This window comes from Bos indicus, chromosome 9 (assembly GCF_029378745.1).
Source record: "Bos indicus isolate NIAB-ARS_2022 breed Sahiwal x Tharparkar chromosome 9, NIAB-ARS_B.indTharparkar_mat_pri_1.0, whole genome shotgun sequence".
NCBI lineage: Eukaryota > Metazoa > Chordata > Mammalia > Artiodactyla > Bovidae > Bos > Bos indicus.
This window is the reverse complement of record NC_091768.1, coordinates 85,145,883-85,162,366: the sequence shown is the minus strand read 5'-3', so window position 1 is coordinate 85,162,366 and position 16,484 is coordinate 85,145,883. Positions and strand designations below refer to the sequence as shown.

General features: G+C 37.6%; 1 pseudogene; it reads left to right on the top strand.

Moving 5' to 3' along the window:
- Positions 1–3,434: 3,434 nt before the first annotated feature.
- The window catches only part of LOC109563574 (anaphase-promoting complex subunit 13 pseudogene), an 89,014-nt pseudogene continuing 75,964 nt past the window's right edge, over positions 3,435–16,484 (top strand).

The window sequence follows — 16,484 nt, the reverse complement described above, 5'->3', positions numbered from 1 at the left end:
TTTGGGTCAGAAGCCAGCTATCAACTAGAAGGATCTAATTAAGAGGTGTAAGTCAGACAAACATTTAGAAATGATGAAACATGCACGTGCTAGAAGTCAGAGCATAGTGCAGTGGCTGAACCCCAGCAAGAGGACTCCCAAAGCCAGGGCAACAAGTCAAACAGACACACGGCACCACCAGTTAAGAGGCTGCACTTGGCCAACTCCTATCTCTATGTGTTTGTGGCCTGAGAGGTACCAATGGTGGGGGTTGACGGAGGTGAACTATGAGTGGTAACAAATGAATCACCATGAATGTCTATGTGTACAGGGCTCATTTTAGTGTTTTCACATTCATGAATAAGAAGTCTACCCATCTCTGCTGTCTACCTCACATTAGAATGGCTTTCTCTTGGTGTCCTTAATCAACAGGCTAATTGCATTTATAATCTTGCCCAAGGATGTCCTATTGGTATAAACATGCCCCAAGATTCATCCACCAGAAGACTAAGGCGTCTGCGAAGGACCAAAGTCTTGGTCCCATTCATGCAACTGCCTTCCTTGTGCACACCAGGCACTGCCTTTGGCTCTTCCTAGTTCCCGCCCTTGGCTTCTGTCATACCCCTACCAAAGATGGCTCTCTGCTGTGGTCCCTACATGAACTCTGAGGCAGCCGATCATAAGGATGAATCTGAGGCTAAGTGCAAAGAATCCACCTGCAATGCAGGAGACCCGGGTTTGATCCCTGGGTTGGGAAGATCCCCTGGAGGAGGAAATGGCAACCTACTCCAGTATTCTTGCCTGGAGAAGTCCATGGACAGAAGAGTCTGGTGGGCTACAGTCCAAGGGCTAAGTGGTATGCCACCAATAGTACAGCAAGCCTATTCCTATTCTCACAAATTCCAGAACTTTAGATGGATCTGTTGCTCTAAATCATCTACCTCCTTCCGATGATCATGCTCTTCCATCTTAGGTCAGTAGATGGTGAGTACTCCTTCAGCAGTTCTCTTTGATCTATTTGCAGTATGTACATGTACGTGCTTGGTTGTATCTGATTCTTTGTGGCTCCATAGACTGTCTGATTCTTTGCGGCTCCTCTGTCCATGATGTTTTCCAGGCAAGAATGCTGGAGTGGGGTGCCATTTCCTACCCCAGGGGGTCTTCTCAACCCAGGGATCAAACATGTGTCTTTTATGTCTCACCTGCATTGGCAGGAGGATTCTTTACCACTAGCACCACCTGGGAAGACTCACCTGGTAAGAAATTACTAAAAGTTTATAGAGCTCAGGCCATACTCAAGTTTCCACTGCGTTGTATCTTTTACTCTGTCTTGCTGAGGGATTGAAAGGAGGCTCTTGCATTTCCAGCTGAGTATCTGTGAGTGTTCTCAGGATCCAATACAGGGCTGGGCATACGGATTCAGTGTTCAATAAACACTTGTTGGCTTGAAAAAATAGTTTGATTTCAAACTTTTTCCCTATCATTTACATTTTTATCAGCCAGCTTTCCTTATATTAGGACTATTCAAATCACTTAATTGTTAGCATCTCCATAAAGACAGTTGTATTTCCAGTCCTATAACATATAATGAATGGAGCTTAGCAACATCAGTTGTATGTAAACATAGCTAAAATCAAGTAGGGCAATGAGTGACACTGAAATACTCATTCTGGAAATACTCATACTCCCATGCCTGCACCTGGGTATTTACAAGCTGCTACCTTTCTGGTGGCTCAGTGTCTGAGAGTCTGCCGGCAATGCAGGAGATACAGGTTGGATCCCTGGGTTGGGAAGATCACCTGGAAAAGGAAATGGCAACCCACTCCAATATTCTTGCATGAAAAATCTGATGGACAAAGGAGCCTGGCTGGGTACCACCCACAGGGTCACAAGAGTCGGACACAACTTAGCGACTAAACAACAACAACAACCATTCATATTTAACACATTGAACCAGTAATTCATATTACCCAGAAGCACAAGTATAAAAGAAAATCCCTCTTAATAAATATCATGCAAATAAATATTATATGCTACATTGATATAATTGGGGTAGAACTTGCTAAAATGACATACTACTGGCTCTCCTTTGCAATAAATCCCACCAAAGGAATAAAATGAAGAGACTGCTAAGAGTATGACTAAACTCCAGTAAGGTCTATGTTTTAGTTTCTTTAAGATTGCGAGTATTTTATTTAATTGTCTATATCTATACTTGGAAAGCGGAGAAGGCAATGGCACCCCACTCCAGTACTCTTACCTGGAAAATCCCATGGACAGAGGAGCCTGGTAGGCCGCAGTCCATGGGGTCGCGAGGAGTCGGACACAACTGAGCGACTTCACTTTCACTTTTCTGCACTGGAGAAGGAAATGACAACCCACTCCAGTGTTCTTGCCTGGAGAATCCCAGGGACGGGGAAGTCTGGTGGGCTGCCGTCTATGGAGTCGCACAGAGTTGGACATGACTGAAGTGACTTAGCAGCAGCAGCATACTTGGAAAGGCTATTTGAAAATCACTACAGGCAGTTACTGAATACATCCTTTTAATCTCAGCTTCTTGTTTATAACAACTCTTTCTTTTTCATTTCACTCTAATCAAATATGCCATTCAAGGTCTAGAATTTTATAGAGACATAACAGTAGTTATTTATATGCTGGGAGCAATCCATTTTTGAACAGCTGGCAAAGCAGCTTAATATCTCAGCCAATCATTTTAAGCTCTAAAAAATCCCACATTCTACCGTGCTCTTAAAAAATAACCTCATAATGCTGCTCAGCCCAGGCACAGGATACCTCATCTCCATTTTTTCTCTCCTTTTTAATTTTATATCTTTCAGATGAGCTTTAAACCGTTTTATTACTAACAAATAATTTACAGTGAGACATCAAAATTAGGCAAACGCAACTGTGATGCTAGGTTGTCTGGCAGCAAAAGGTCTGTTTATTCAATGAATAATTATTATGGACCTGCTTCTCTGTGTGCTAAGGAATGAGAAAATGATGGGGAAGCCACTCTGTTCTGGGGGAGCTCCAATGAGGGGACACAAATATAGAAACATGTCCTCAAAATAAACAATGATGTATAGGACAAAGGTCCCATGACCGTCACGTCTATGGCAGAACAGAGCTATGGGTAAGACTCCACCTGGAGGACCTCAGGAACAGCTTTACTATGGGAGTGACTCTTGGGTGGAAACTTCAATGAACAGCCTTTAAGTCAGAAGGAATTGGACCTTCAGAAGCAGACACGGGAACAAAAAGATCTACGTGTAAGAGGATACAAGGAAGCCAGGTGTGAATGGAAGTTGGGAGCCCAGGGCTGAAGTAGAAGACTAGTTTGGGCAACAAAGTCTAGAAGCAGACTATAAAGAGAGGAAGTGTGGATAGAGGACATGCATTTGAGCTCTGGAGTCAGAAAGCATAGGTTCAAGTCTAGACTTCATTACTTGCCGGCCATGTATGTGTTTTGGGGCAAGCTGCTCAACATATCTGCTAACTGCTTCATCTGTGTAGTGAGGGTGAGTATAACTGCACTCACTTCTTGGGGTTGTGACAACTGCAAGGGATTATAAACATAAAATATTCAGTCTAGCACATTTAAAGGTTAGCTTCATTTTAAATGTTATGCCTTGAGACATGGGCATGTGGCCAGTATAGCTGATGAACCTCTATAAATATAGTCATACTTACATGACTATACTTGACTTGTATCAAGTAAGCCATATAAATGGATTGGAACATTAGAAAGTTATGGTTTTACTATGAAGGAAGATAGATGAAATAACTGACCAGAGATAGGGATATTGGGTAGGAGACTAGTGTTATATCCAGGTTAAAAAATGATGAGGGCAGTACATAGTTAAGTACAGATGTGAAGGAGTGAATTGGAGATATGTTCTGCAAGTGGAATGATCACACCCTTCTAAATGATAATTTTTTCATAGAAAAAAGTCAAAGATAGGTGTAAACATCAATTAAGAAATATCTACAACCTACACAATTTATACAGTAGCTAACATATATATGAGATACGTGCACACGCAAAGAAAAGAGGATAAAAAGTCTTAGATTGTATACAGGAAAGAAGTATTTAGAGTATATTCATTTGTCAATATTTACTAATGTATCTACTGAAACATAACTGATGTATAGTGAATGCACAAATATTGTATTTTGTATAGTTTGATGAGTTTTAGCAAATGTTTACATCAGTCAAGATATGGACACCCCCAGAAAACTCCTTCAGGTCCTTTCCTGGTTGAATGATGCCTCTGAACAAAAGGGCAATCATTGCTGTGGTATCTATAAAAATTGAGTCTTTTGCCTGTTCTAGAAATTTTATAAATGGTATTCTGCAGCCTGTACATTTTTGTGTCTGGTTTCTTGTACTGAGCAGGTTTCTTAGATTTTTTTCTAAATTTTGTGTGTTAGTACTGAATTCTTCGTTAGTTAAAAGAATAAATAGTTAAAGGAAATACTGGTTAAAAGTATTTCACTGTATGAACATATCAAAATTTGTTTATCCACTCTCTATTTGATGGACATCTGAATTATTTCAAGTTTTAGACTACTATGAATGATGTTGCCATGAAGACTCTTGTACAAATCTTTTGTGGGCGAATGTTCTCCTTCTTTTCTTCTCTTCATGGTTGAATTGGTGAGTCATAGAACAGACAAACGCATGTTTAATTTTACAGGCAACTGCCAAAGTGTTTTCCAAATTGGCTGTAGCATTTTACACTCCATGAGTAATTTATAAGTTTCAGTTGCTCTATATGCTTGCCAACATTTGGTGCTATTAGTCTTTTAGATTTTTAGCCATTCTGGTATTTAACAATGATATTCCTTTTAGATTTATTTGCATTTCTTTGATGATTATGTTGAGTACTTTTCTGTGTGATTACAGGCCATTTGTCTATTTTCCTTTTATTAAGTTTCCATTCAAGTATTTTGCCCATTTTATCTTTTAAATTTTTAAGTAAAAAATCATATATTTTGCCTTTTTACAATTAGATTATATAAATTATTTCAATATTCTAGGTACAAGTCTTTGGCAATTATATGCACTGGAAACACTTTCTCTCTGTAGCCTGCTTGTTCATTTCTTAGTTAGGTCTCCTAACGAACAGAAGTGTTTGATTTGATAAACTCCAACTTAATTTTTTCTGTGATGATTAATAATTCTATGTCCTAGGAAATCTACATTTCCTCAGGTCATGAATGTATTCTCCTTTGTCTCCTTCTAGAAGCTTTATAATTAAAGATATTATGTTTAGGCTTTTGATTCATCTCCAAGCAATTTTTATGTATAATATGAGACAAGGGTCAAGGTTTATTTTTTCCATATGGATATCTAGTTATGGCAGCACCACTGATTAAGACGACTTCCCTGGACTTCCCTGGTGGTACAATGGATAGGAATTTGCTTGCCGATGCAGGCAACCCAGATTAGACTCCTGGTCTGGGAAGATTCCACATGCCTTGGAGCAACTAAGCCCGAATGCCACAACTACTGAGTCTGAACTCTAGAGGCTGAGAGCTGGAACTACTGAAGCCCTTGTGCCTAGAGCCTGCACTCCATAATAAGAGAAGCCAGGACAAAGAGCAGCTCACGAACGACAACTAGAGAGGAGTCCCCGCTCTCTGCAACTATAGAAAGTCCATGCCCAGCAACTAAGACCCAGCACAACCAAAAAAAAAAAAAAAAGTTAATAAATTAAATAAATAAAAATAGACTTTCCTTTCTTCACTGAATTTACTTGTTCCCTTTCTGGAAATTAATTGACCACATACATGTATATAGCACTAGTTCTGGTTTCTCTAGTCTATTCTATCAACCCTCAGATCTATTCTAAAGTCATTGCCATGGGTTCTTCTCCCTTTGGCCTCATCTTCCTGTGATGCAGTTTGGAAAGTTCAGGTAGAAAGAGAGGGTGAATGTGGAGTTTTCCTTTCCTCAAGGTTTACAGCCCTGTGCTGCCTGTTGTCCAACATCTGAAAAGAGTTGCTTCATATGGAATGCCCAGCACTGACCACACCAGGTCAAGACTCCTCCCAAAGATCAGGCTCACCACTCTAGAAAGCTTTCCTTTACTTTCCCTCTGTCCATACCAGCACTGCCCAAAACAGACCCCATCAGGGCTGGAGCTTCTGTTCAATGGTTCTTAGTTAATTCCCGTTCTCACCTCTGTCACTGATCCTAATGTAAATGTTTCAACAACTTCTGCTTTTACTTTTGTCTCCAACACCAAACATGAACTCCGAGAAATATTTATCCTTATGTGCTCAGTACTTTGCTGACTCCTGGGCTCAGGTAGAAGGAATTCAAAATACAGCTGTTAAGTGAATGACTAAAGTCACTGAAATGATTTAATAGTAATAAAATTAGAATTTCATAAAATAAAGATATTTCTTTGACTTGCACTATTTAGTTTGTCAAAATTTTTCATGATGGTGGGATATAAACACTTGTACTATATCAAGCTTCAGTTTTCTACATTATCTAAAGAAGTATCATAACTGGGAAAACAAGCCTCTTTCTAATAATTATGGTAATTATTATAAAAGTGCATATATTTTACTTATAAATTACAATCCCTCATTAATAGGTTGCAAACATTATTTATGCATTTGATACATTGTGAGGACTGTCATTATTAATGCTATTATTAACATGCTAACAGCTCATTAGGCTTTTAAAGTTGAACATTAAACCATTAATAATATTATTTCAAATAATTACTCAAATATAAATAACATTAGTTTTTTTAAAACTGAAAGAATGTGATATAGTATGTATTGATTTGCTTTATAATGAGTCATGTTACAACAGGTTTCTGGCATATATATATATTTTTTTATTACATAGACTATATTAATTACCCAGGTCCAGTGGTCATGTATGGATGTGAGAGTTGGGCTGTGAAGAAGGCTGAGTGCTGAAGAATTGATGCTTTTGAACTGTGGTGTTGGAGAAGACTCTTGAGAGTCCCTTGGACTGCAAGGAGATCCAACCAGTCCATTCTGAAGGAGATCAGCCCTGGGATTTCTTTGGAAGGAATGATGCTGAAGCTGAAACTCCAGTACTTTGGCCACCTCATGCGAAGAGTTGACTCATTGGAAAAGAGTCTGATGCTGGGAGGGATTGGGGGCAGGAGGAGAAGGGGACGACAGAGGATGAGATGGCTAGATGGCATCACCGACTCGATGGACGTGAGTCTGAGTGAACTCTGGGAATTGGTGATGGACAGGGAGGCCTGGCGTGCTGCGATTCATGGGGTCGCAAAGAGTCGGACACGACTGAGCGACTGATCTGAACTGAACTGAATCACCCTGAGTAGGGTCTTAACTTTTTAGAACAGAACTCAACGGTTCATCTTTCCAGCTTCACTCATCTGGCTGCTCTTAGTGTTAGCGTCAGCATGAAAGCCAAATACTAAGTTAGATAAAATAGATAAACAACAAGGACATACTGTAGAGCACAGGAATTATATTCGATATCTTAAAATAACCTATAATAGAAAAGAAAATATATATAACTGTATATACTACATAATGTATATATATATAAAACTGAATACATATATTATATATATATATAACTGAATCACTTTGCTGTACATCTGAAACTAACACAACATTGTGACTCTAGTCAATTACAAAAAAAAAAAAAAAAAAAAATTCAAATGCCAAGTGAGCTGAAGAATGATCTGTTGAAACGATGGATCATTGCAGGATCTAACACCCAAGGACATTGAAAGAAATTTTACAAATCTGTTCTTTATAGGTTATTCTGTGGCTCATGGACATTCAATTTTTATGTTTCTCATACTTTACCCTGCATGAACATACCATACAAACTCAAATTGTCAAACATTCAATCTGAGAAGTCTATAAAAATTCTCAATATTCATTTTATAAATTTGCCATATTTAAAACTATGCATTTATATAGTTGCAAAGTTGTGCTTTTAATAAAAACTTGATACTCAAAAACCATTAACTTTAACATTACAAATGTTTAATGTATCCTTGAGTAAAATTAAATGCATTTATATGGCAGCAGGGCTTTTTGTATAATGCAGTATTGTACTTTAAAAATATATGATGTTAAAAAATACTTAAAGAAATGATAAATCTTGTACCAGACTATTACATGAGGTTAAACTTTGCATAGATTTTTTTCCTTAAATGAGAAAATGGGTTTAGTACAAGAATAAGTAACATTTATTGAATACTTTTAAATCTCTAAGCATATTTAATTCTTGCTAGTCCTCTAATTTAACTCTCCAAACAATCCTGGTGGTAGATTATAATCACTGTCTAGTGAGAGGTTTATCAAAGAAAAATAGGGGATTAAAATATTTAAATATTCAAATTTATGCATTCTATTAAGTGTTATCCATGAAATAAAATACCTGAAGAGGACAAATACATTTTTTCCAAAGGTGTTACAATTGTTAAAATATTTTGAGGGTCAGTATTTTCACAGTACAGGCAAATTTTTAATAATAGATTTGAATTTGTGAGATGGTAAAAAATTACTGACAGCCAAGAATAATTAAGGAAAGGGATCATCTTGTTCAGTCGTATCCAACTCTTTGTGATCCCATGGACTGTAGCCCGCCAGGCTCCTCTGTCCATGGGATTCTCCAGACAAGAACACTGAAGTGGGTTGCCATTTCCTACTCCAATACTATATGTGTGTCTTAGTCACTCAGTCGTGTTTGACTCTTTCTGACCCCATGGACTATAGCCCACCAGGCTCCTCTGTCCATGGGATTCTCCAGGCAAGAATACTGGTGTGGGTTGCCATGCCCTTCTCCAGGGATCTTCCCTACCCAGGGATCAAACTCCCATCTTCTGCATCTCCCGCATTGCAAGCGGATTCTTTACCACTGAGTCACTAGGGAAGCCCATGAGGATCATGACCAGTAGCCTATTTTGTAGATATGGACAGACTCTAAAATTTACATGGGAGGAAAAAGGAGCTAAAACAACCAACACAACACTAAAGAAGAACAAGGTAGGAGGATTCACAATATCCAATTTCACAATTTACCATAAAGGTACAGTAACCAAGACTGTGCAATATTGGTGAAATAAAAGATAATGCAACAGAATGGAGCATCCAGAAATAGACCACAAGAAATATATTCAATGTTCTTGGTGGGATTTTTTTTTGTTATAAAATGTAAGTATTCAAAAACCATTAAAAAGAGCAAAAATTAAAATAGAAACAATTCAGTCACCCCTAAATATGTGTAGCCTCATATTTTCTATTTTTCATTTACAAAATGTAATAATAATCAGCTACTGAAAAAAAAAGAGATCTATGAATACTGATATGGACATTGTCTTACATGTATATACATCATTTGTATGTACACTTATTATAATTAACTAAAGTCCATATTTCATTTATATTTCCTTGTTTTTAGTCTAACGTCCTTTATCTGTTCCAGGATCCCAGGGTAAATGCAATGGATCAGAAGGAAGGAGAAAAGGCTAGAATGATCTACATATATGGTAACAGGTTAGAGTTGCAGACATCTCTTATGAACCCATGCTTAGCCTCATATAGGTACACATGAATATATACAGAAATAGTGATACATATGTGTACATGTAGAGTTGATACAGATTATATTTATAGGTCCCATACATATCTATGTGTATATATATGGATTCTTATCAAACTGAAAGAGCCTAGAAATAACAACACCCCAATACTAACAAGTTTACCTTGGCCCAGATCTCTGGAACCAAGAACCAGAGTTCCTTGGAGAAACAGAAGATTCTAGGTCTGGGATAGGAAATATACAAGATGAGCCTAGAGCATCTTATAGTGCCAGGAAGTAAGGAAGTGCTAGAAAACAAGGACAACCATGGGGTCACATCAAAGGGACACAGAAACCAACTAAAAGCATTCCCCATGGCCAAAGCTGAAATAATGTGAGTGAGAAAAGAAAGTAGGAAGCCAGACAAAGACAATTATCTATCATATGATATACCTTATGTGTGGATCTAAAAAATGACACAAATGAACTTATTTACAAAACACATACAAACCCACAGACATAAAAGAAAAAATCATGGTTACCAAAGGGGGAAGGCGGTGGGGGAGGGATAAATTAGGAGTTTGGGATTAACAGATACACATTACTATATATAAAATATATAAGCAAAAGGGACCTAATGTATATTACACAGGGAACAATACTCAATACCTTACAAAAATCTATAAGAGAAAGAATGTGAAAGTAAATATATATTCATATATATATATATACTCATATGTATATATACTCATAAGTATACAAATTGTGTATATATATATATACACAATTTGTACACTTATGAGTATATACACTTATAAGTATAAGTGTATATGAGTATATACACTTATAAGTACACTTATACAAAGTGTGTATATATATATATATATGTATGTATATGTATGTTGGGCTTCTCTGGTGGCTCAGTGGTAAAGAACTTGCCTGCCAACACAGGAGATGTGGGTTCAATCCCTGAGTTGGGACAATCCCCTGGAGAAGGAAATGGCAATCCGTTTCAGAATTCTTGCCTGGGAAATCCTATGGACAGAGAAGCCTGGCAGGCTACAGTCCATGGAGTTGCAAAAGAGTCAGACAGGACTTAGCAACTAAACAATATACATGAATCCCTTTGCTGTACACCTGAAACTAACACAACATTGTGAACCAACTATACTTCATCTTTTTTTTTAAAAAAAAGGAAAAAAAATACAAAAGAATGAATATTGGATTATAACTCAGAGTTCAAAATAATATCTATTAACTCATACTGATAAAAAATAAATGATTGAATAAATAAATGGGGGAAGAATGGATAAATATCCCATGCCAAAAGCTTCCAATAACTTATATAGATAATGTATCCGCAAAGAAATGAAGCACAGCTCCCCACTCCTTAAGTGTGGGCTATGTATTCCAATCAAAGAGTGCAAGATGAGAAGGGGGAAAAGAATAACTTGACAGTGGAGAAATCTGATGAACACTAGCTCAGCCAGGTGATTAAGGTCAACATCAACAATGTAAATCATGTTGATAGCATGTGTTTTTGACAGAATTTGATGAAAATGAACTCTCACGTCTGTGGTCTTATTCCCAAAACCCCATAACTCCTTGATGCAGGAGAAAGACACAAGACAAATCCTAAATGAAAGACATTTTATGGAATTCTTGACCTGTATGCCTCAAAACTGCTAAGGTCATCAAAAACAAAGCAAGTCCACATCCCACTGTTTATACACATACACACACGTATATATGTGCAATGGAATACTACTCAACCATGAAAAAGAATGAAAGTCTGCACTTTGCAACTACATGGATGGGCCTAGAAAGTATTATGCTTAATGAAATAAGTCAAAGACAAAAACTCTGTTACTGCTTACATATGGAGCCTAAACAACAAAATAAATAAATGCAAATAACAAAACAGAAACAGACTCACAGGTATAGAGAACAATCTAGTGCTTCCCAGTGGGGAGAGAAGAGAGGAGAGGGGCAAGCTAGCAGCACAGGATTAGAGATATGAACTACTAATACTATACATAAAGTAAATGAGCAACAAGGAAAGGTTGTATAGGATGAGGAAATATAACCATTACTTTGTAATAACTTTAAAGGGAACATAATCTATAAAAATAGTGAATACTATGTTGTACACCTGAAACAAATATAATGTCATAAATCCACAACACTTCAATAAAAATGGCAGAAGAAAGAGAAAAAAAAAAAAAACAAGGCAAGTCTGAGAACCATCACAGCCCAGAGGAGCCTCAGGAGACATGATGACTAAGTGTAATGTGGTATCTGGAATGGAATCCTGAAGTAGAAATAGGACACGAGGTCAAAATCCAGGAAATGCAAATCAAGTACAGAAGTATTAGTATTTATTCATTAATTATAATTGTTCCAAAACATGTAAGATGTTAATAATAGGGAAAGCTGAGTATAGGGCTTATGGAATGGTGCTCTCTTGAGTAAATCTGAAACAATTCTAAAATATTCTAAAATAAAAGTTTATTTGAAAAATAATCTTCCTAAAAATTGACTCTCAAAAATAAAAAAATACAATATCTGAAAGGAAAGCAGGAATAGGAAGAATGAGTATAAAGGTATACCTCTCCTCTGTTTTTCAATTGATCCTGAATTCAAATTTATCAAAGAAATTACACTTGCAATTCAACGGCAGCATTATCACACCTCCATTAGTCAAGGACTAATATTTATGTAGTACTTAATAGCTGTTACAACTGTCTGAAAAACTTCATACACATTCTTAGCCACGCTACATCATCTCCTGAAAGTGACTTCACTGAATGGGAAAATATGACTATGCAAGTATCTACACAACTGTTTACCCCGTCGATCATCCCACCAAGGCTAGACTCCTGCAGGTATAAGCACTGGTATTTTTGTTTCTTTTCTTTTTCTCTCCTTTTCTTTCCCCCCACATGTTTCTATATATTTTTAATAGTCTTTGCGTTGTAGTCGCATTTTTTAAAAAATCTACAGTCCTCAAGGGAAAAAAGTTCCAAACACTTCATGATTAATTATATAGCCAACTTTCATTTGTCTCTCAACCTACTATTTGAGCTGCATGTATATGATGTTTCATTTGCAAAAGTAATATGCCAAAGCCTTCAGTAACACCCTCTAATAGCATTTCTGTTTACATTTTATTGGTGCTCTAAGCTAACTGCAGTTGTCCCAGCTTTCAAAATCCTTTAGGTAGCCTTAATTATGAGCACAAAAGACTTAAAGATACACAGGGTTCTGTGTACACATTTCACCCTAAACATTTTGGAAACAAAAGATTAAGAATTGTAGACCTTTAGGGCAGACATCTGTCAGTGCGGTGTCTGCCATTTCCAATAAACCCACCCATGCAACTCAGATTCCTTAATCAAATAGCAAGCTCAGCTGTTTGGGTTGACATCCAAGCAGACTTTTTTCAAATTATGGTCCCAAATCACAAGAAAACCCTTATTAGCCATTCATCCAGTCCTTTTGTAACCCTCAATGTAAACCAAATCTGCTTTTTGGTAACCTGTAAATGGTCAAATGAGTCCTAACACTACGTAACAAGTGATTGTACATACACTTCACTCACTCCACCTTTCCAATAAAAAGGCTGTGTTCAGAAAAGGACACAGTGAATATTGTACAATCAAAATGCCAATGTATTCTTTCCAAATCTCTTTTTTGGAGACGATACTCTGTGTTTGACCAAGCCAAGAGAAAAAAAAAAAAGGTCCTGCCTTGGACAGCAGCAAATACAAGGTTTTCATATATTTGTCTCATGACAATATTTCATCTTAACACAAACGGGTCACAACAGCTCCTGCAGAAAATTGCTCTCTGTTTGCTGGCACCCTAGGATGCCATCATTACTGACAAGACTTTGAAACCCGTCAATGACAATTCAGGACTCAGTCCAACGGTAGTATCCAGATGCAGTGTAAGTGGAATTTTTAGGGCTCTATTTGTGGATCTCTTTAATTCTTATTCATGTCCAGTGGTCCTTGACTTGTATGAAAATTCAGTGCAATAAAGGCTTCAGCTCAACTGAATTCAATTTCAGAAATCATCAAAAAGTCAGATATTTAAAGTAATTTTTAGAAATCCTTTTGACTACACCAGGTGAGGGAAATATACTTGGAGGACTCTGCATCTGCCTATTTCAGAGGCACTGTCCTCCTCCATCATGGAGGACATCTATTCCATTTCAAGTTAACGAGGCTTAATTCTATTTCCATGGGCAATTGGCAAGAATAAATTAGCCACTTCATCGAGGCTTTTCTGTAACAAAACTCTTTATGATTGGAGCCCTCATCACAAATTTTAGGTATTCCTATGGGTGTATAAATAAATCTATCAGGATAATTTTTGAAGGTTATTTGCTTAACATGACATCACAACTTCTGGCTGAATTCCTTATACTTGCAGACTTCCTGTCATATATTATTTTTCTCCTCCAATGCACTTTAATGAAATCACTTAATTCTACATGCAAGGTATTTGACCAAGACCAAAGGCAAAAATCCTTGCAAATATTTTACATGTTGGAAACTTAAAAGTTTAAGAAACCAATATTACTACAGAGCATAGTTTGCCTTTTGTTGTATTTAAACCATCAAGTCAAACACAGCGGAATATTTCAGCCTATGTGATGTTAAAGGCAAGATTCCTTCGCCCCCACCTCCTGCTTGAAAGAAGCTTGAAAAAGACTGAATGACTTCAAAATAAATTAGAAAAACATTGGCAGCAAAATGCGTAGCATCCAAATGAATCCAATTCATGTAATTTAGGACAAGCAAATGAAACCATGTCATCCATATGTTAATAGTCTGCTAGTCTGCACCTGAGAAAATTTTCCACCTCAGCTTCTCTCCTTCAGCAAGTTTAAAGCCAAGGCAAATCCATACACTTTGCCTGATGAAATTCAGAAATGACAATTTAGCTGCAAGGTCTCTTAACTAGGAATGCATGATATATTCTGAAGCAATGAGAATATTCATCTAGATTTATCACAGGGGAGTCCATGAGCTTATACTCGCCTCGCAAAATGAAGTTTTGACTTTCCAGATGAATAAATTAGACAGCAGATCACAATATTCATCCATATGGAAATAACCATAATACAGGCTTCCAGTTCTAAAAAGTGTTTAGTGTTTTTCAAGGACGATAGACTATGATGGCATGTTTACAATTAAATAAACAAAGGCATAGGCAATTATAGTAAATGAAAACCAGGTATTTCAAACTTTAGCTGATATAAATGTTATAAGGCTACCAAAATCTGCTAAAACAATAGGCAGACACTGGGGAAAGTGTTAAAATAAGGGGAGTTAGAGACCAGTTGGTTTCGGAGACATTTTGCAGAACTCAAATATCATACATTCCTAAAGCTGAAACTCCAAAGTAAACAGAAAACGTGAAAAAGTGAGCATGCTTTTCTGCTGAAATTACACAGGCAATTTAGTTAGCTTGAGAGGGACAAACCAGGGTTGAAAATCAGCCAGAAAACACATGTTCACATCACCAACACTTCAAGAAACACCAGAAGTCTGTGTAGTATAGACAATTATGTGGCTAATTCAAGAAGCAATTTTTATGTTTAAATTCTCAACTTAAAAACTAGGAATTTATCAAAAGTCATTATCTGACAGGACTAACAGTTAACAATCTCTTGAGACCATCCTGTAATAACACTGTTAATAACCAGTGCCTTTTTTTCCCTCATCATTTTGCTTTAGTATCCTAAGAAGTATTTTAAACACTAGCATTTATACCTTTTATTCAGTGTACTCATTAAGCATTCCCTCAGATGTCACTTGGAGAAGGCAATGGCACCCCACTCCAGTACTCTTGCCTGGAAAATCCCATGGATGGAGGAGCCTGGTAGGCTGCAGTCCATGGGGTCACAAAGAGTCAGACACAACTGAGCGACCTCACTTTCATTTTTCACTTTCATGCACTGGAGAAGGAAATGGCAACCCACTCCAGCGTTCTTGCCTGGAGAATCCCAGGGATGGGGGAGCCTAGTGGGCTGCCATCTCTGGGGTCACACAGAGTCGGACACGACTGAAGAGACTTAGCAGCAGCAGCAGCAGATGTCATTGGGCTTCCCAGGTGGCTCAGTGGTAAAGAATCTGCCTGCCAAGTGGGAGACATGGGTTTGATCCCTGGGTCAGGAAGATCCCCCAGAGAAGGAAATGGCAACCCACTCCAATATTCTTCCCATATTCTGGGAAATCCAATGGACAGAGAAGCCTGGTGGGCTACAGTCCCTGGGGTTACAAGAGAGTCAGACACGACCTAGCGACTAAACAACAACAGCAGATGTCATCACATTATTTACATATTCAATTTTATGTAAGAGTATGTATACTGATATAAGACATATGTGCACACTTCTAAAATTAAATTCTCAGTATCAGAAGAAGTCTAGTATTGGGTGTTACCAAGAGGTTCATGCCTGAGGAATGTCAAAATCAATGTAGGATGGCCAGGACCTAATAAAGATTAGATAGAATTCTAAAGGTCTAGGATAGAAATTAGGTTCCTGTGAATAACCTAGGAGAGGTGGGCCCAACCAAAGCTGATCTATGCCAGGGGGTCTGCTGGAGAAGTAACAAGGGTGGGTAAATCACGGTGTCTGAGACACCAAGAGCTGGGACATGGAGCCTGTGACAGTAAGAAGGTTTAGGACAGGATTACAGTTCTCAAAGGAACTGAAGCAAGTAAAGAAGGCAGGTACTTTGGCACAGGGTAGCTTGACAGGTAGTTCCAGTTCTCTAACTAGAAGCCAGCATGGTTCCAGAACTGAAGAATGACAAGCATGGTGGGAGCATTAATATTTTTAGATACCTTAGTGAGAAGAATGACAGTCAACATGCTCATGCTCCTTCTTAAAAACTAGGCCGAAATAACCTAATATGGATGCAACAAGAAA